The 21352-nt window shown below is 39.8% G+C and overlaps 1 protein-coding gene across 2 annotated transcripts in view; it reads right to left on the bottom strand.

Annotated features, from left to right (window-relative positions):
- The window catches only part of dyrk1aa (dual-specificity tyrosine-(Y)-phosphorylation regulated kinase 1A, a), a 50810-nt gene extending 32894 nt beyond the window's left edge, over positions 1 to 17916 (bottom strand). For both annotated transcript variants that reach the window (XM_010870854.4, XM_010870855.4), the window contains exon 1: positions 17292 to 17916. The gene's annotated coding sequence lies outside the window, so the exon portion shown is untranslated. The remainder of the gene's footprint in view (positions 1 to 17291) is intronic.
- Positions 17917 to 21352: the final 3436 nt, after the last annotated feature.

Below are 21352 nucleotides of genomic sequence, written 5' to 3'. Positions count from 1 at the left end.
AGTAAGAACATATCAACAGTGTTATTACGTTCATTATGACCATAGCCCAATGCTATTGGTTAGGGTTGGACAGCATAACCTAAAATAAATTTGGACAATTACAAATAAATTATTTGGGGTTTTTTTAGCTTTGTTTGTTGCCCTCAGTTCACTGACAAGGTTTGTACTGTAAATATGCTCAACTATTAAAAGGTGGGATATGCACCTTTTCATTAGAACAAAATATCTTACCTTAGTGATTTAAAAATAATTTAAGGAAACACAAAGATGAACTATTTATGGTTATTTATTGAATATTTTGAACAATTGAAATCAAAGCACACATGAAAACACCTTATGAAAAAAGTATTTAGTTCTAAATCTTTGTGGAGGCACTTGCTGCTGGGCGCTTGTCAGTCTCTTTTTTGATCCATGCACAGTTCATATTTGTTAACATGATTGCGCTCCAACTGTTGAAACAGATTGGTGGTATTACCTTTGGTTGCTGAAACTGTTTTTCTGCAGTGTTTACATTTGACATAATTTTGTTCGGTGTCATCTTTACTAAAGCCAAAATGTGTCCAAACGACAGACACTGCATTTTTCTTTGGTACAAGCGGCGCCTGTTGCTCAGTTGACTCTCTGTTTGAGTTCTCCATGTTGCTTTCATGCTGCTGACTGGACAGGGCAGAGTCACTTGACTACATACACGGTAATATGTTATTAAGGGGAACATTTTAACAGGATTAAAAACCCAAAATAAACCTTCTTCCTAACCTTAAACCTAAGTTAATTATGACTGACTTGACTAATGAAGTTCTCATCCCTGCTCAGTAGCAGTGAACCAGCCACTAGCAGCCAGACAACACAGTAATGCTCTTGCTCTCTCTCACTGTGCTCTCCTAAGTCAGAGCAGTAGTAGAAGCATCTAGGCAAGATCGCTAGCTTCAGTTGCTAGCTGCGTAACGCTACAGCAGAGCAGAACCTGCATGAAGTTGTCTCCCATCCAACGCAAAACTTCAGCAAAATAGGCTTAATAGTTTGTGCTCCGTTTGTGTTCATGCTGATGACATTTTAGATGTTAAAGAATATTTCAAAAGGTAATTCGGAGGTCTCTCAGCCCCCAAACATCTTCCCAATTCACACAAAATGCACTTGTTTGCGCTCTGTTTGCGCCGTTAAGTTTCGTTTGTGTTGCTGCAGTGTTTTACATATTAAACATTTAATTTAAGGTGATGACATCACAAGCCCCCAAAAGCTCCAGATTGACTCAAAATAATATAATTTGTTTAATCTTAAATCATATTTTATAGGTCATTCTGTTCCAAAGAAACTCAAAATAGTATCTTATACTAGTATCTTACGACATGGAACGGTCATAAGATTTGATCAGAATTAACAAGACTGAAGACCAACTTTACACTGACAAAGTTATTTAATTTCATAGCACAACGTTTGTTTTCTTTCATACGTGAATGACACTGATGCAATAACCATCAATATCGGTGACGATAACTGGCTTAAGTGAAATGGTGAGAATCCTGGAAACCCATGCTCTTTTACTACGCAAGTGGTTGTGGTCTCAACTCCGCAAAAAGCATGCACAGAAGCATACAGAAATTCTACAGAAATAGTAGACCATCCTGGAACTTTTGGCATACGATTTTCAGCGTACTATGGCTTGGGATATAATCTTCTCGCATACTAATTTGGCATACTATATAGTATGCAAATATGTGATTTGAGATCCACCTACACCTCCTTCAGCAGGAAGGAGATAGCGTAGAGATCATGCCAGTCACCAGAGGAACGCATGTTAAAAAGGTACCAGTCATTTGTTTTGCGGGAGTGTGTTAAATAAATTATTCTCACCTCATTTAGATGTAGCTATTCTACTGCTGCTAACAAAACTTTTGCCATGCTGGCTAGTTGTTCAACCAACATTGCGACATGAACTTCAGATTAGTTTATTAAAACTGTATAAACTGACGCAAAAGAGAAAGGCGGAGCAGGGACAATAGTGTAAGGTAACTTGAGCTTGACTGATGAGTCTGAATTAAAGGATGCAGAAAATGATTAGTACCATCTCTATAAGTGTATACATTACTTTACTAAGCAAGGCAGAGACAAGAGTCTTGATAGTGAGGGACAGAATGGCACCCTACGCAGTAATGTTACATTTCTGTACATCAATAAATGTGTCTGTTCCATACATTTTCCCCCTACAGATTTCACCCTATGTTAGTATAGAGCAAGCTGACTAATAACCTTTGTTCACTTAGAATTGGAAATCTTAGATTTCCAGGAAAAATGAGACACGTTTTAGAATATTCAGATCCACAAAACTTTGATCTCTAGTGTTAATATCACAATTGATATTAACCCTAAAAGAACCGTCAAAGAAACTGCTACGACGCACTGTTGTTGTTAGGGAGCCAGACTAGCCAGACTGACCCTCGTGTTCCCTCTGAAGATGTATATGTCCACATTTGGAGTTGTCTTATGGACTAATGCAAACATACTGAAAGGCATAGGCTCAGCAACAAAGCAGTGCCTCTGAATGAAGAACAAATTAGGGGGTAGGTATTAGTTCAATTCCAACTTCATACAGACATAATTTGTCTACTGGCCCACCTCCTCATGCTCTAGGCTACCTGCAACCTCGGAAAAGGAGAAGCAGACCTAAGAAAATCCTGGAGGCACTGATGGTCATGCCTTTCATTTCTGAGGCTGTTAAACACACTTTCTAGTTAATTTTTAATGCAGAAAGAGAGAATTGTTTATTGGGACTTGGGCACACGCAACTACTCCGACATCTTGTTGAAAAAAAAAGGTTCCAATAAATTAAGTCATTGCGCATCAATACTGAATGAAATTGTGGGAAGAACACAGCTTTGAAGGCCTATATTAAGGAGAAAGACTCAAAGAGCATATTAAGAAACGCCAGCAATGTTTCCCTGTATTAACTTAGGATCAGCTCAGCAAAATAAGTGTTTTTAACCACTACGCAACCAAGCTGCAAGTTTGCTAGGCGTCAGTATGGCCAGTATTGACATGATATAATTTTGTCAGACATAAACATCAGGCCAAGTTTGAATATTATGTTAGACACCATTAACTATTGTGTTAAACTGAATGACGTTTCTTATTAAGTTTACCTCCATACAATCTGCATCAATATAGGTGACAATAAATAACTTTTTCATCAAGTGAAAAGACGAGAGAATCATGTAACCAGCAAAGTGTGTCTATCCTGAACAAATCCTGAGACATAATTCGAAAATCCACCAAAGATATAACAGTGGATTCGAAAAGCCACTGTTTACTGTTATAGTCGCAATATAAAAGTAAACAGTTTCATTTTAGGCTTCGTATAACAAAGCTACTCAAGGTTGTAGCCAGAAGTATTTGTCGATCCTGAACAAATGCTCTTTTGCCACTGGGCATTTTAACAGCTAATTAGCCATTAGTGAATTACATAGATACACTATCAATATAGGTAACGATAACTAGTGATTGCCATTCAAGGCTTCATTAGCGTTATTTTAGCAGTAGGATATTATGCTGGCAGCACTCAGATTTTCTTTATCACAATAAAAGCCATAATTGAAATGTATTAGGCAATATAGGTAACAATCTAGACTGTGAAAAAGAACAGACAAGAATATAATTGGAATGGACATTAAACAAAATGTACAGACTTGATTGTTAACTGTATTACCTTCTATATTTTAATAATGCCGTTTAATTTGAAAAAGAACATCCGACTTAGCATGGCTAGCATAATATCCTACTGCTAGAAGAACGGTAATGAAGCCTCGAATGGCCATCACTAACGATTACTTTTTTTGTCAAGTGAAAAGATGAGAAGCATGTACCCAGCGAAGTGTTTTTCTATTCTGAACAAATCCTAATATCCACCAGAACTGTTTTATTTTATTACGTATTCCCATTACGTTGCTACGTAGGGTTGTAGCCAGACCATCAGACAATGGCACTTTAGTTTAAGATCATGGTATGATGCTGAGCACTCGTCTACCTGCAAGTGATTTTTTTATATATTTCCAGTGCAGAATCTTTGGGTTGTACATCATTTTCCACTGCGGTGCCAATAAAACTGCTAAAACAAAATTAAGGCAATTCTTAAATCACACATCAGGTCTCGATGAAGGAAATATTTACTGTAGATTGTGACATTTGAGAACAAAATGACATAACGGTCAATGGAAACCCAAATCCCCCATGTGCCTGTCAGCACAGAACGTGAGGGCCCGTCGATGGCATCAATGCCTTTGTGTTCCAGGAACTGCCTACACCCTCTGGCCACATTGTCCTGCACCAGGAGGAACCCAGGGCACCAGTGTAAGGTCTGAGGATTTCATCCTGGTACCTAACGGCAGTCCGGGTACCCTTGGCTAGCACGTGGGGGTCTGTGCGACTCTCCAAGGATATGCCTCCCAGACCATCACTGACTCACCGCCAAACAGTTCATGCTCGATGATGCTGCATGCAGCATAATGTTCACCACGGCGTCTCCAGACTCATTCACGTCTGTCACATGCTCAATGTGAACCTCATCTGTGAAGAGAACAGGTCACCAATGGTGGACCTGCCAATTCTGGGGTTCTCTGGTGAATGCAAATCGTGATGCACGGGTGCTGGTCTCTGAGCACAGGTCCCACTAGAGGATGTCGAGCCCTCCTGAAGTCTGTTTTTGACAATTTGAAGGGTTGATGCCCTTCAACGGCCCTGTCCAGCTCTCCTTGTGTAACGGCCCATCTCCTGGTATCTCCTCCATGCTCTTCAGACTGTAGTGGGTGCATGCCCAATAAAAACTATTTAGTTGGTGACATTTCACTGTTTGACAAAAAGACAATTATTTGTTAATTGGTTAGTCGGCAGCCAAGTGGTATGAAATGGGCAGCCATACTGCCTACCCTCATAACTACTCTCATCCATATGCAATCCTTAATCTGAGGCATGCAGGACTATTCGTAAAATCGATAAACAGAACTATAACTATACAGTGGTTGTAGGGAAGATGGACTGAAACATATGACCAAACGTCATAGGTATTGATTTCCCAAAATGAAGTCCAAATAGTAAGAGAAGTGACAGGAAAGCGAGATATCAGGTGCCAGCTTGTATGCATCGTCTCTTAGTAACTCTAATATTATCCCGGCAGTCCAGCAACACTGAAGAAATACAAACAAAATTACATTACGGTAATTTGCTTCCCTGCTAAGCTCTTGACTGCTATGTTTAATCATTGATTATTACCTACAGTTTAGTTTAAAAACAAATGATAATGAGAAAAAGAATGGACAAATAAAATCATACAAAAAAAAGAAAAGGGTTTAGTATTATTCCCAATCTTGTGTTCAATACCTTTTAATAAATTATTTTGCAAGGATGGTGGCAAATAACATTTAGTTTACTCTCAAAATCTGGGTCCTCCATTTTGTCTAAAATTCCAGGTTTTAGATTCCCATTATTTTCAGGTTTTAGCTCTCAAAACCCACTTTATTTTTTACTGTAAAACAAAGAATATTGACGTTCGAGGTCAATAACAACCAGATATATTTTTTTATTACTATTATATTTTTGTGTGTAGTTACCCATTAATTCATAAGCACACTAACAGGAGACCATTGATCACCTATCTTCTCTGTACCACACCTGTGGCAAGTCTGCAAAGGCTACTACAGCGCATTCAGAAAGAATACAGACCCCTTCACTTATTTTAGTTACTTTACAGCTTTATTCTAAAACTGATTAAATCGATTTCTTTACTCACCTACACGACATCCCAAAATGACAAAGCAATGGAAGCTGGTTCGACCAGAGACGCCAGAACAGAGTTTAGAGCATGGATTGCGAACTGCCCCGAAGAAGTGGCTTACTGAAGAGCCTGGGTAGGGGTGTAGGGTTGGAGCAATGCCTGAAGGTAGGGAGGAGAAGCTCCCTTTTTTGCTCTGTACTCAAGAACCATAGCCAAACAGAAAATGTCAGAGTAAGATCCAAGCCAAGAGGACGAAGGAATTGTCCAGAGAGTCGGGGTACAAATCTGGGGAAGAGCACCAAAACATTTTCTGAAGTACTGAACATCCCCAAGAACACAGTGGCCTCGATTATTCTTAAATGGAAGAAGTTTGGAACCACCAACACTATCTCAAAATGGCTGCCCAACCAAACTGAGCAATTGAGAGAAATGCTCAGAGGGGGCACCAAGAACCGAATGGTCACAGAGTTATAGAGCTCCTGAGTTCCTGTGAGGAAATTAGAGAATCTGCCAATAGAGTGGCCAGACAGAAAACATTTCGCAATGACAGCCCACTGGGAATTTACCATAAACACCTAAAGGATTTTCAGGCTATAAGAAACAAGAATCACTGATATGACGAAACCAAGATTGAACACTTGAGTTTCCCATTCAACCTGATATAACTTGAGAAAATCGGAGGAAATCTTCAAATACAGGTGCTGAGCATGTCGAGACATCCCCAAGAAGACTCTAGGCTGTAATCGCTACCACACCTGTTTTTGATTATGGGGTGTGTAGACTGATTAGGACATAATCAATGTAATCTATTTTAGAATACATCAGAACGGCACATCCGGGAACTTTGGCCCCCAACACGTTCCAGCCCCTTTTTGGAGGGAAAACCAACATTCGCCATTGACATTCATGTAAAAAAAGCAGTACAGAACAACACTAAGAGAACCACCAGAATAAAATGAGTTTACAATCGATACATTGTCAAGTCAATATACTGTATGTCTACCATGCCTGCCATAGAACATGCAAGAGACACAGAAAGGATTAATTTGGTCAATCTAAAATCATGTCTCTTCAGTCTCCCAGCATCAAACTGATGCAAAACCCCGACTCTATGGCAAAATGTGTCCTACACAGACATCCATTTCTACTTTGATTCTCCAGGTAAGCAAATTACGAGTGAAAGTTTACTTTTCATTCATGCTCTATGAATAGTATGCAAGATAGCAATAGCCCAGTGCGCTGACCACTGACCTAGCTAGCTATGTCTGACTTTTCTTGAAACCGAAAGGGTCTGTCTTTGGTGGGGGAAAATGGAGGGTATGTAATCAGGACGAAGTCAGATTTATTTGGAACCCTGAAATTATGATACATCGAAGTTAGCTAAGTTAAGCATTTACACGTTAGCCTTACATGTTAGCCCAACAAGCCTTAAATGTGGGGCTTTTAGTAACCTAAACACAGGTACAGTATTTATAGATCGCTATCTGGCCATAGCATATATTGTTAATCAGACACAGCATTACTCCAGTGAGCTCTTAACTGATATGAAATGTTTTTCACAAACATAAGTGTGTGGAGATGCAGGGTCCCATAGCTTCCCGGCATTTCTTCCATTCGTAAGGCTTGGACCCATAAAGCCCTTCTATCAGGATCTTTTTTAAGACATGGCAGGGGAACATTTCTGATCATGTTTTTTTTTTCTACACAGCAACTCTTTAACATAAGTATTATTAATTTAAGATTGCTGGTTTGTCTTGTTTACACTGTTGTAGTCTACACGGGACGCAGGATTGTTTTCCCCCAAAAGGGGGCATGGAGTTGAGAGCCTATTCTGGATGTCTTATTACCGGTCTAATGTAGAAGACAGTAATGTAACAATGTGAAGTATTTGTAGAATGCACTTTATGTAGTTAAATGTTCACAGCATGAAAAAAAAATCTGTTTATGTTTGTCATTTCCACAATAGTATTAATATACAAAATTATGGATTACAACACAATGCACTGACACTCCAGAATCATGTGAACTCAGACTAAATATGAGACTTAGTGGATAGATTAATGGCACTGGTTTATCACTGGTACCCAAAGAACAAATAACTGCAGCCAATGTTTGTTTTTGCAAACATCAGCTGGGCTTGGATGTTTTTCATTGTATGAAAAAGCTTCCATCTTGCCACCTTACCCCATTCATATGAAGAATACAGGATATTTTTGTCACATGTAGCACACAGCCAGTATTGCCAGAAATTCCTGCAGTTCCTTTAATGTTGCTGTAGACCTCTTGGAAGCCTCCCTGACCAGTATTCTTCTCGTCTTGTCATACATTTTGGAGGGACGTCCAGTTCCTGGTAGTGTCTCGGTTGTGCCATATTTTCTCCACTTGATGATGACTGTCTTCACTGTGTTCCATGGTATATCTAAGGCTTTGGAAATTATTTTGTACCCTTCTCCTGACTGATATCTTTCAACAATGAGATCCCACTGATGCTTTGGAAGCTCTCTGAAGACCATGGCCTTTGCTCTGAGATGCAACTAAGAAAATATCAGGAAAATCCTACTAGAACAGCTGAACTTTGTGATTAATCAGAGTCACTTTAAATGATGGTAGCTAGTTGATAATTAACCCTCCTCTCGTTTCAATCGTAATAATGCACCCAGATATGTATGCAACAAGGAAGCAAGTAGCAGCTGGCAAAGAAAGTTGATAGTTTATTGGACCATTAACTAATTCCAACAGGAATTAGGTTTTTCTTTAATATAGTCTTAACTAAGTAGCTTAAATGACGATAGATAGTCAGATTGCTGGTTAGGTTATCGTTTGAACATTCAGCATTTAGGAAAACCATTTGATTAACTGTGTGTGATAGAAAGCTACCAGATAGCGTCTGTTGATCTAACTAGCTGAAACTGTATATATAGTGTTGATAGTTGGATAAGATGACTCGAAATAACAATCCATATAAAATCTCAGAAATGCCTCAGTAAAATCTCGACAATTGAACACAGGTCCCCCACGTGAAAGGCATTGTCGTTAACTACTACGCCACCGAACTGCACACATGCCAGGCATTAGTATAGCCTCTTCGCATTATATTATTTTCATTCATTAACATCACGCCAAGTTTGAATATTTTGTTAGACACCATTAACTAGTGTTAAAACAAGTAATGTTTCTAATTATGTTTACCTCCACCACAAATAGTATCTATGAACTGTATGACTTTTGCCACTGGCCATTTTAAAAGCTTATTAGCAAAAAATATTTTGCTAGACATCATTATATTGTGTTAAACTGAGTAACGTTTCTTATTAAGTTTACCTCCATCACAAATAGCATCTATGAGTTTTACAGCTTTTGCCATTGGCCGTTTTAACAGTTTATTAGCCATTCGTGAATGACATTGATACAAAAACTACTTTATCAATATAGGTGATGATAACTGACTTTTTGGTCAAGTGAAAATACGAGAGAATTGTGTAGCCAGCCAGTTTGTCTATCCTGAACAAACCCTGAGATATAATTCGAAAATCCACCAGAAATAGTCGCAATATGGTAAACAAGAAAACAAGAATAACATTGGAACAGACATTAAACAAAATGTACAGACAAGATTTTTAACTATATTAACTTATATAGTTCAATGATGGCGTTTATTCGGAAAAAGAAAATCTGAATTAGCACTGCTAGCATAATATCCTGCTGCTAGAAGAACGGTAATTAAGCCTCGAATGACCATCACTAATGATAACTGACTTTTTTGTCAAGTGAAAAGATGAGAGAATAGAGAAGCCAGAGAAGTGTTTCTCTATACTGAACAAATCCTAAAACCCACCAGAACTGTTTTATTTTAGGTAGCTACGTAGGGTTGTAGCCAGCATAGTTTTTCTGTGCTGAACCTCAGGCATAATGCGTTTTGACTGTTATGGGAGGCGAACGCGGGACCTGTTGTTCCAGAGCCCACGTCTCTAACCACTATGCTATTTAACAAGGGGTGGCCAGTCCCATTTGCAACAACAACACAAGGTTCCCACACTAAGTCAATTGTCAAATTCCCTGACTAAAAAGCTGAATTTCCATGACCTACAATAAAGAGAAAAATAAGCAGCCTTTGTGCCACTGAGCAGACAAAAACAAGCCCGCAGAATTTTAAACATCAATTTGCAAGCTTTATTTAACAGTTCACAGATGTTTTCAATACAAAACGAAGTTTTCACTGCTTAAACATACACTGATCAGCCATAACATTATGACCACTGACACTGATAATCTCATTATGATGGCACCGGTCAGTGGGTGGGATATATTATGAGCGCCTTTGACAAGGGTCAAATTGGGATGGCTAGACGACTGGGTCAGATCATCTCCAAAACTTTCTGTGGTCCAAGGAAGGAAAAGCAGTAAACCAGCGACTGGGTCATGGGTGGCCAAGGCTCATTTATGCCTGTGTGGCCCAATCTAACAGACGAGCTACCGTTGCTCAAATTTCTGAAAAAGTGAATGCTGGTACTGATAGAAAGGTGTCAGAACATAGTTTGTTTCATATGTGCCAACAATGGGCATGTGAGCATCAGAACCGGATGACGGTGGAAGAAGGTGGCCTGGTCTGATGAATCACGTTTTCTTTTAATTCACATGGATGGCCGGGTGCGTCGCTTACCTGGAGAACACATGGCACTAGGATGCACTATGGGAAGAATGCAAGCCGGTGGAGGCAGTGTGATGATATGGTGAAACCTTAGGTCCTGCCATTCATGTGGATGTTACTTTGGCACATACCACCTACCTAAGCATTGTTGCAGACCATGTGCACCCTTTCATGGCAATGGTATTCCCCGAAGGCATTGGCCTCTTTCAGCAGGATAATGCGCCCTGCCACACAGCACAAATTGTTCAGGAATTGGTTTGAGGAACAAGTTCAAGGTGTTGATCTCAATCTAATCGAGCATTTGTGCAATGTGCTGACAAACAAGACCGATCCATGCTTCTGACTGTTTGCGTGGTTGCAAAGTGCTCCCTCTCCCATATTTCATAGATCAATAGTAGTTTTACAAACATTACATTTTATTTTATTTTTCCGTCATCTACTTTTAACACCCAGTCTTTGAGGTCATCATTATCTAGCCAAAGCTCTTGAAATGTAAATTTTCCTGGCATTCATTAGCAGGTACAAGGGACTGCATATCTTGACTGAAATGATTGCCAGTTGAGGAACGGAAAGGGGATAAATGGATGCTGAAAAATTAAGTAGCCGAACCAAAACAATACGCAATACGAGAAATGCGTGAAACAACCCGACAAAGAGGAATACTGCATGGAAAATACATATTGATAAATGGCACCTAAAATTGAAACATGCTACAAAATTCCCTGATATTCCAAGACTTGGACTAAAAAAATATATAAAATCCCCTGACTTTCCATGTCTGGAATATACTTTCTAAAATCCCATGATATTCAAAAAATTCCATGACCTGTGGGAACCCTGTGGACAATATTGTAGGTTGGCAAAGCTGTTTTAGTACTGAAGTATAAGGACAAATGCATTTTCATTTCTGATTAATGAAACATTGCATCAAAAAGTGGCATGAAAATTACTACATTATTTATTCTTCAAAAACTGACAGTTAGCAAAAGTTAAATATCCCAATAGTGGCTATCCCAATATCGGTAAATGTTGATGCATTTAATTAAAGAGCAGTAATTATTGGTATAATGGCTAACAGATTACTGTATAAAACGAAGTCAAATTGTTATACTGCAAATGACTATGACACCAACTAAAGGGCACTAAAATACCATGACAACTTAACTAGCTAGTTACTTGATATAACTACCTGTGAACAAAGATACCTAGTACTTAAAGAGTAGTTCACCATTTAGGCAATGTAAGTCGTATTCTAGCTGGCTAGTTAACAAAGAATTAAAACACTTAAGTAAAATGGCTATGAATACCAATGCCTCTGAAACTGAGGATGGGCGAGTGCGCATCTTAACCATCCATGGTCGACGTCCGAAAAATAGATTCTCCATAATCGTCCGATTCCAATGGTATATTATTTGTAGCCACTTTCCTGAAGCGTTCCGTGTATAATTGGGGTTTTCCGTGTATAATATGGGTTGTATAGTTGTATAGTTTGGGTTGCTATGAGAACTTTTCACCAGGCAACGACATTGCCTATTCATCTTAGAAAGGCTCATTTGTACATCAGTATAAATATTACAAGCGTGTACATCACTATATATGATGTTTTGAACCATAATACATCGTTTGTATTATATATAAGATATAAAAATTTATATTTAGTCAAAATAGTAGGGGGATGTTCTTGAGTTTTTGGGAAGAAGTTGGTAATTTTTCTGAGTTTATAAAATATAGTCCAAACGTAACTAGCGATCTAGTGCTATCTAGAGCGTTTTGAGTCATTACACCTATTACATGGGTTTTTACATTCAATCTTATTTATTTCATAATGTTTTATTTCTAGGTAGAAGAACCAAATTCTTTGGGGGTGCCTATATTTTTTACCTTCTATTATATAATTAATTCATTATTTTCAACCCAATTACAGTGTAATTTGATAGTAAAGGCATGAAAGTATGAGGAAATACCATTGACACAAAATCTCATAATGCTTTCAAAAAAAAATCTTGATGCTGAATGGCAGAAATGTTTTCCGAAAACAATTTTTTTGCCTTTCAAACAGATGAGTTTTATAAATAGTGACCCAGAAGTCTGTTTTTATGTGTTTTTATTGTAGCCAGAGGGGTTGCTATTAAAAGGATACATCATAATAGGTTGTATCTGTTACAGAAATGAATCTAGGACCCAAAATGTCCCACTAGTGAATCCGGCCGAAAGCCCCATAGGCTACCAAGGGTTAAAAAGCATTATCAAACTAAAACATTCATTTGGACATGAACCCACTGTCCTGCAATAGATAAACGTGCTAATTAGTTTCCTTTGGCATGTTCGCTAACTGCGTCACAACACAATCTAAGGTGATAATACTAGTTACCTACACTCGTCTCTGAAGCCACCCGTTAAGCCTTAATGGCATTAACAACTCATAACATAAGCTGCTTGCAATTTCAGAAAAAAATATAATGAACTCGAAACCAGTCTTAACTAGCAGCAGTATTAGAATGATAATCTGTCCCATTTGAATGTTAGCTAGTTAACTGCACTACATAACCATACCGCTCAGGACTTTTCATTTATATACAAACTAACTTGAAAACCACAATAAGGCCAGTATAAATCAGTGCAATTGTGTTCGATATCAACATATACCCACTGCTATTGGTCCTTAATGACTCGCTATTACGTTGCTCCTTTCGCTGTTATGTTGGTCATTAACGCCATCAAATTAAACTGAAAAATGTATTGTGGTTTTTACAATTTCTTCGAAATGGATAGAACACATAACCTGAACGTTTTTAGTTCCTACCTTAGTTGCAACATATCAGAAAAAGAAGCAAAGATTGAGGAATTTTAATTCTGTTTTGGAATTGTGCTCTATTCATAACATGGAGTCAATAAAGCCATTACGACTTCTCTGCTTTAACAGGCTGTTCTGAAAAGAAAATACATGTTTTGGTGTGCCTTCCTAACAGGCTGCATGGTAAGTTAAATTTATCGAGCATTGCCAACAGTTTGCAATTTATTGAAATAGAAAATGGGCAAGTCAACGATAATGGGCAAGTCTGCCGCGCCACCTCTTCATTTGGAGTTTAGGATAAGTTTTCCCCCTCACAACCTACTTTTTCACTCAAAATAATTATTTTTACTGGTGTGACATCTTCGCTATGATCATATTTTCATACAATTTATTAAAAGTTGATTTTAGATTCCATTTGCCTACCTAAAAATAATAATTCAGATTATTAGCATAACGGTTGGAGCCTGGCAAGTGAATGGCACGATCTTGTCAGTCCAAAAATATCTACAAGTACTCTAACAACATGTCTTCCCCTATGTTTTGCTCGTAAGACAATTAATGTTTACAATTCAAATTTGAAAAGGGGTTAGCTAACATCCAGGCGTTTGTATTGCTAGATTGGACAAACACTTTGATGCTAAATTGAGTTTTTTCCAGACCGCGTAAGTGCTTACGTGACTAGCTAGAAATCCTACACGTTCGTCAACTTGTTTCTGTAACTTCAAAAGGTAATTTTCTGAAACAACACCTCCATCGCAATTGAAAAGGTCACATCTTGAAATCTATAAAAATGTATTGAATCTCAAACAAAAGAGGGGCTCACCATTAGAGATGAAACAGTAAAAAATTTCATTTCACAGTTATTTCATTTTCGCCCCATCCAGTCAGAAGCATGGAAGCAACATGGAGAGTCTGTCGTTTGGACACATTTTGGATTCAGTAAAGACGAAACCGAACACAATGAAGCCAAATGTATACACTGCAGAAAAATGACCATGTAGATAACCAAATAATCAGAAAACTAGCACAACGCACTTATACATCCTTCCTGGATCAAAAACAGAGAGAGTATATTGTAAAATATAAATAATTAAAAGATCACAGAAAAATCAATTATTTTAAACCTAGGCTTGTATTTAAAAAGAACAAAAAAAATAAAATCGGAGTCTCCATTTTTGGATGAGTATGCCTACTACTTTTAAATGAGGCCGACAATGCGCTCTGCACATATAACCTAGCATGAATAATTTATATAACCATATTAAATAGAAAAGAAATGATCTGCAAAAACAATAAAACATTTCCATTATTAAAAAAAACTAATTTTAAATGAAGTGTCTTCAGATTACTAAACTATGACAAGCTGATCTGATTTCCAAGCAAATCTATTGATTTATTTTTAAACTCAGGGGCGAGTTCCTACGGTTAGTCCAGTAGTTGAAAACACCTGCTTGGTTGGCACTGAGGTCGTGGGAATGCACATGTATTGCAGGGGGAATCTTCATTAAGCCAACTTTACACCAGTCCATTGGATTTCCATCCAGTGGAGGTAGAATATACCATACAAAGTTACTTTATCTCAGTAGCGCCTTTCTATGCTCCGGGTGACTGCGCCTCGGAAAGAAATACTATATCCCGGCCTAGGGATGCACCGATCCTGATACCAGTATCGGGCCGATACGGGGCTCATGTACTTGTACTCATAGAAACATGCCGATACCACGCCATGGAAACATTAAGTTAAACTCGATGGTTGTGTCACCTCTAGACACATAAGTACGGAATATAGAACTCAGATTGGTAGAGCAGGAAGATGGAGATGTCAGCAATGACACAAGCAGTGTGCAAGCTTTGCTAAATTGACAAGAGGAGGAAATGGAAAAACAGTAATTTAACACAAAGAATTTTATCAAACATCATTAGACACTACACAGTGCAGCATTCAATGAGTATGCTAATGCTAGCAGCACCGAACCACAACAACAGCAAACTTTGCACAACCACAACAGCTAACTCCAACACTGGAGAAGTGAAATAAAATAACCAGACAGCCTGCAGGCAGAAAAAAATGAAATAGCAGAGGATGAAAAAATGCATTGAATTGCACACAGTTTACGATCACACAAGCATCAGAGCAGAGCAACAACGTCCTGCACGTTCAGAGTATCAAACTACCTAGTGAGGTCAAAGAAAACTAACTGGCATGCATGGATGTGTACTTTTAAAATCTTTCAGAAATAGTTGCAATTTAACGGTGAACAGTTTTATTTTAGGCTTACTGTAACGCAGCAAATCAGTGAATTTTTTATCCAAATCCAAAATCCTTTTCCTGCTCCACTTTCTGCGTGGTTGCTGATGATCCGTTTCACCTCTCAAACAAAAAGTTATCTTTATACAAAAAGTTTCAACCCGCAAATTAGGTTCTGAACCGCAAGCCGACCCAAAGTTTTAAAGCATGTTTTATTCTACCCAATAAGCAATTTATTTGCAGTCCCAACCAGAGAAGACCGTGGGCAAACAATGCTGGACCCTAGCCTCAACTTCTGTTCTATTAATTATATTTCTATGCACATAATCCAACAGTTGAATCCAATTTCTTTTTAACTGGGTCCAGATGGTGACAGCAGCAATTTAGTTTCCTTTGATTTCTCTCCAAATGAAGAAGTTATTTTAGTTTCAACACAAATAAACGTGCTTCCCAGAAGGTGAATACTGTAGTCAACTACTATCATGTACTCATTTTGATCTGGAACTTAGCTTCCGCTATTCATTTGTGTTGGCTAGATAACTCAATTATAATTAGCCAATAGCCAAGTCAGACAGAACCTCGACCATGAATATACTAGGGTCAACTTGTTGTTAGCTAATGTACAAGCACTAACATTAGCCGCCTTCATAACTAGGCACATTTGGTTAACATTAGGAACTGTATTTATGAACGCACTCAACTATACATGTACAAGTAATGACCTAGATTCTTAAGCGTATCTAGCTATGACGTTATGATCCAGTTAACAGAAAGCTGGCTAGCTTTAGAATAGGCTCCAAGCTGCTGCCAGTCCGGAGGCCAAGCATTAAGCCAAGTTCAATTAGCTAGCTAGCTAACAGTTGGGAACTCAATGTATTGAAGTGGTTAAGCTCCCCACCTTTTTCCAAGCTGATCTAGTCTGCTAAGAATCTATGCCCCCATCTTTGAGGGAACTGACAACAGTCCAGTTAACAAAAAAGCTGGATAGAAAGAACCCAACTAACTGTATCTTAGACAACGTAGCTAGTTGGTATTACTGTGCATAGAGTAGTCTACTGAACTGAGGTGCCTGAAGTGAAGTTGACATGTCTGTATAACTAAGCAAGTTAACGTTGCCTTATCAACTGTGACTTACATACAGGACCAACAAAAAGTGGACCTGTTTCTGACGTTAGCTAGTTAACGGTAGCATACTAAGTTCACGTGCGAAGAGTAAGTTAGGGTGCTAATATCAGTACAGTACCTGTGTAGCAAACTAACCACCTAGCTAGGCTTAACTGTAGTGGCTCGCTAACGTCACCAACTGTGACAAACGTACTGTACGTTAGCTTAGCTAACGTTTCGAACTATGTTGTAGCTAGACAACGCTAGCTAGCTAGTTAAGCAGCAAGACTGCTTCCCACGACATGACATTTGCAAGCCAATGTGCACTTTTCAAAGACAGTATACAAGTTAGCCAAAAGCAATGAAGTAGCGTACGTTAGCTATATATTTAAACTTACGATATTGGAATTGAGTCACTCAAAAGCCAACACAATAATATTAGTTCGCTAGGATGCTAACTTGCTAACGCTATGATAACTGCAGCGCTAGGAAGTTAGCTTGCGAGCTAACTTTACCAGCATGCCTGGCAATTGAGTTTTGGGAACTAGCAACAATTTATTATTCCAGAATATTGGGTTGTCAAGCCGTTTATCATCTTAACGTTAGCTGACTAACTAACAGATTTGGCACTAAAGCTAACTGTAGCTAGTTTGCTGTCTGTTGTCAGCCACACATTGACCATATCAATGGTAACAGACTGGCTATGACTACAATCAGAACTACATTACAAACTTACCTTTGTCGCTGGCTGTCAGTCTTCCTAATCCAGAACTATATCCTCATTTACAATCCCCAATGCCTTACGGCGAATTATTGAATCCAGTTCCTTCTCCATGGAGCCCCCCCAGATTTCCCAACGTACAACCCTCACTCCTCTGACTAGATGTCAATTCTGTTTCCAAATCAACAGCGCCTCTCCGTCAACAGCAGAAACGTATTCGATCTGACCATAGGAAAACCAACATCCTGATGTAGGCATCTAAAGTTATATCGTTAACTTGTCGATATTTCAATAACAGCATCATTGCTTCCAAATCATCTTAGAAAATTACGGTTAAAAACTTGAAGACTGTTTCCTTGAAGATGGCTTTTTTTGGTGAATTTCACAAAATGGCGCGCGTTCCAAACCTGCGCAGCGAACCGGCCCGTCAGATCACAGAAACTACCGTCAACCATGCAATGTTATATCAGTTAGCTAACGCCGTTGTACCACATCCACCGCGTGATAACAAAGAGCTTTGATTATCATAACCGATTTATGTCTGGGCATAGGTTTCAATTGAACAGCCATTGCTATGATTAATGATTTTATTATTCCGGCGGGAAGGTACATTTTTAAGAAAAAAATGGAAAGTAGCTAACAAAATGGAGGCTGAATAGAATGTAACCATGACGACTGTCAATCAAATTAAGACCTTCCAATGTGGACCAATAGGCGAGTTTGTTTTGCTTGGTCCGGTAAGCCCGGTAGGTGGAGATTTCAGTTAAGCTTTGGCTCAACAAATTAAATGTATTGTTGAACCTGGTTGAACCTTGACTTCAATGCCAATGGAATGGCATACAATCTGCCAACGTCGCTCACCTTAGGCACCGGGCCATATAAAACGAACTCGCTCGATGACGCTGTCAAAGACCGCGGAGTTACCATAGAAGCTGTCAATCAAATGTTCTTCTGAACGTGGGCGGGTTATAGAAACGACCGTGGAAAGTACATCTGTGTTCAGGCGTTATCCGAGTTAGCAAAAACTTGTAATTGCCAGATGAAAATTAATGACCCTTCAATTTGTTTTGTCACATACATATTTTGGGAAAAAAAGGGTTTTAGTTACTAAAAAAGCAGTCAGTGGAATAAATGAACTCTGAATAAACACTTAACTACATTACGCAATAACAAATAATATTAAAGCATATACAAAATCAAGCAAACTGAATATAAAATGAGAAAGAAAACTAGGTGAGTCTGCAGGTAGAAGTGACTGTGGTGAGCCAGGAGGGGGCTTGAAGAGTAGCTATTTATGGGCCAAGCGCCAAGTCTTGATACTAGAAGCCAGTCAACATGTGTTTTTGGTCATTTTTGGTAAGTACCATGACTAAGACAAGAGCATTTTAATGATATTGCAATTCCATATTGGTGATCTCCCACATTCTGCCTGGTGCCTTAAAATAGATTCAAGCATTTTATATGGGGGACGATGGAGTAAACATGGCCCTGCATTTTAATCTACATCACATTAATAATCCAAGAACCAATGCATGGCTCCCATTTATGGGTTTTAGTTTTGCATTTAACACCATCACACCAGAACCTCTGGGAACCATGCATTTCTGTTCATTTCTGGGACATTACTTAATTTCATTGCCACAATGAGATTGTCAACATGGCATTGCAATATAATTGAAATTGTTGGCCGTGTGTTAAAAACGCAAAACGGTAATGACATCAGCAAGCCAGGCGTTTTTACCTGGGATGTTGCACAAATGAGTCCCTGGCAAAAACCAAAAAAGCATGACGCTGGGGATTCCAATCTAAGAAGTTGGATTCACAAGTTCATGTCTCTAACCACTATGTTACTGTACGACCAATAGGCACTTGGTAGAATTTCAGGATTTTTAAAAACATGCATGCAGAGTATTGTGTAGAACAGGACACTTTTAATTTGTTGAACTAGCAAACCTGCGGAACCAGAATTGTCTGTCTGGAACATAAACCTTCAATTCATGCCTTTCTGTTCATACATTCGGCAGTTTGTGTGGACAGACAGGAATGGGAAACTAGCTAGTCTGGGCAGACTGGAAATTAAATCAATTTCATAGGTAGAATGAATGGAAGAACACATATTAGGGTAAAACAGTCTTCATTTGAAATATATATATATATACATATTTTTAAATCCTATTTGCAAGCTATATTAGTTATTTCTTGGTTTACTAATGTTGGTGGTTTCAGACAGCAAGTGGTGCTCTGGGCGGCTCATTCATTTTTAATGGAACCTTAGTGGTGAGTAGAATTCAACCTAGGCAGAGACATCAACACTGTCTGTGATCCCAGCTTACCAAGTGGAGATATTAGAAACACTTTCTGGAGAGAATTGTTGAAGAAGTAAATTCCTGTTAGCTTTTGTGAGTGAGGGACAACATATATTTTGCAGTCAAAATGGGCTTGCATTTCATACTAGAACACCTTGTAGGAGCTGGAGTACAGGTTTTTAACTACTTACTCATGACAAGTAAAATCTGTCAATGTAACTGACATACCTGCCCCATCTTCTGTTTCACCTGCCACGGCACCAACAATAGCTGACATAATACCTGTTGGTCCTACCATATAATATATTGGATATTGTATTATATTGCTGTACTTATATAATATATTGCTGTACTGCCTTACATCCATCCCATCCATCTCCATCTTCTTCCGCTTATCCGGGGCCGGGTCGCGGGGGCAGCAATCTAAGCAGGGATGCCCAGACCTCCCTCTCCCCAGACACTTCCTCCAGCTCTTCCGGGGGGACACCGAGGCGTTCCCAGGCCAGCCGGGAGACATAGTCCCTCCAGCGTGTCCTAGGTCTTCCCCGGGGTCTCCTCCCGGTGGGACGGGACCGGAACACCTTCCCAGGAAGGCGTTCCGGAGGCATACGAAACAGATGCCCAAGCCACCTCAGCTGACCCCTCTCGATGTGGAGGAGCAGAAACGCTCTACTCTGAGCTCCTCCCGGGTGACCGAGCATCTCACCCTATTTCTAAGGGATCGCCCAGCCACCCTGCGGAGAAAGCACATTTCGGCCGCCTGTATCCGGGATCTTGTCCTTTCGGTCATGACCCAAAGCTCATGACCATAGGTGAGAGTAGGAAGGTAGATTGACCGGTAAATTGAGAGCTTCGCCTTGCGGCTCAGTTCTTTCTTCACCACGACAGACCGATACATCGACCGCATTACTACAGAAGCTGCACCGATATGTCTGTCAATCTCCCGTTCCATCCTTCCCTCACTCGTGAACAAGACCCCTAGATACTTAAACTCCTCCACTTGAGGCAGGCACTCTCCACCAACCTGAAGTGGGCAAGCCACCCTTTTCCGACTGAGGACCATGGGCTCGGATTTGGAGGCACTGATTCTCATTCCCACCGCTTCACACTCGGCTGCAAACCGTCCCAGTGCATGCTGAAGGTCCTGGCTTGAAGGTGCCAACACGACAACATCATCCACAAAGAGCAGAGACGAAATCGTGTGGTCCCCAAACCTGACACCCTCCGGCCCCTGGCTGCGCCTAGAAATTCTGTCCATAAAAATTACGAACAGAACCAGCGACAAAGGGCAGCCCTGCCGGAGTCCAACATGCACTGGGAACAAGTCTGACTTACTGCCGGCAATGCGGACCAAGCTCCTGCTTCGGTTGTACAGGGACCTGACAGCCCTTAGCAAAGGACCCAGGACCCCATATTCCCCAGGCACCCTCCACAAGATGCCGCGAGGGACACAGTCGAATGCCTTCTCCAAATCCACAAAACACATGTGGATTGGTTGGGCAAACTCCCATGAACCCTCCAACACCCCGTAGAGGGTATAGAGCTGGTCCAGTGTTCCACGGCCCGGACCAAAACCACACTGTTCCTCCTGAATCCGAGGTTCTACTATCGGCCGTATTCTCCTCTCCAGAACCCTGGCATAGACTTTCCCGGGGAGGCTGAGAAGTGTGATCCCCCTATAGTTGGAACACACCCTCCGGTCCCCCTTCTTAAAAAGAGGGACCACCACCCCGGTCTGCCATCCCAGAGGCACTGTCCCCGACCGCCACG

This window comes from Esox lucius, chromosome 7, assembly GCF_011004845.1.
Source record: "Esox lucius isolate fEsoLuc1 chromosome 7, fEsoLuc1.pri, whole genome shotgun sequence".
In the NCBI taxonomy this organism is placed as follows: domain Eukaryota; kingdom Metazoa; phylum Chordata; class Actinopteri; order Esociformes; family Esocidae; genus Esox; species Esox lucius.
The sequence above is the reverse complement of the archived record's forward strand: the minus strand, read 5'-3'. Positions and strand labels throughout refer to the sequence as shown.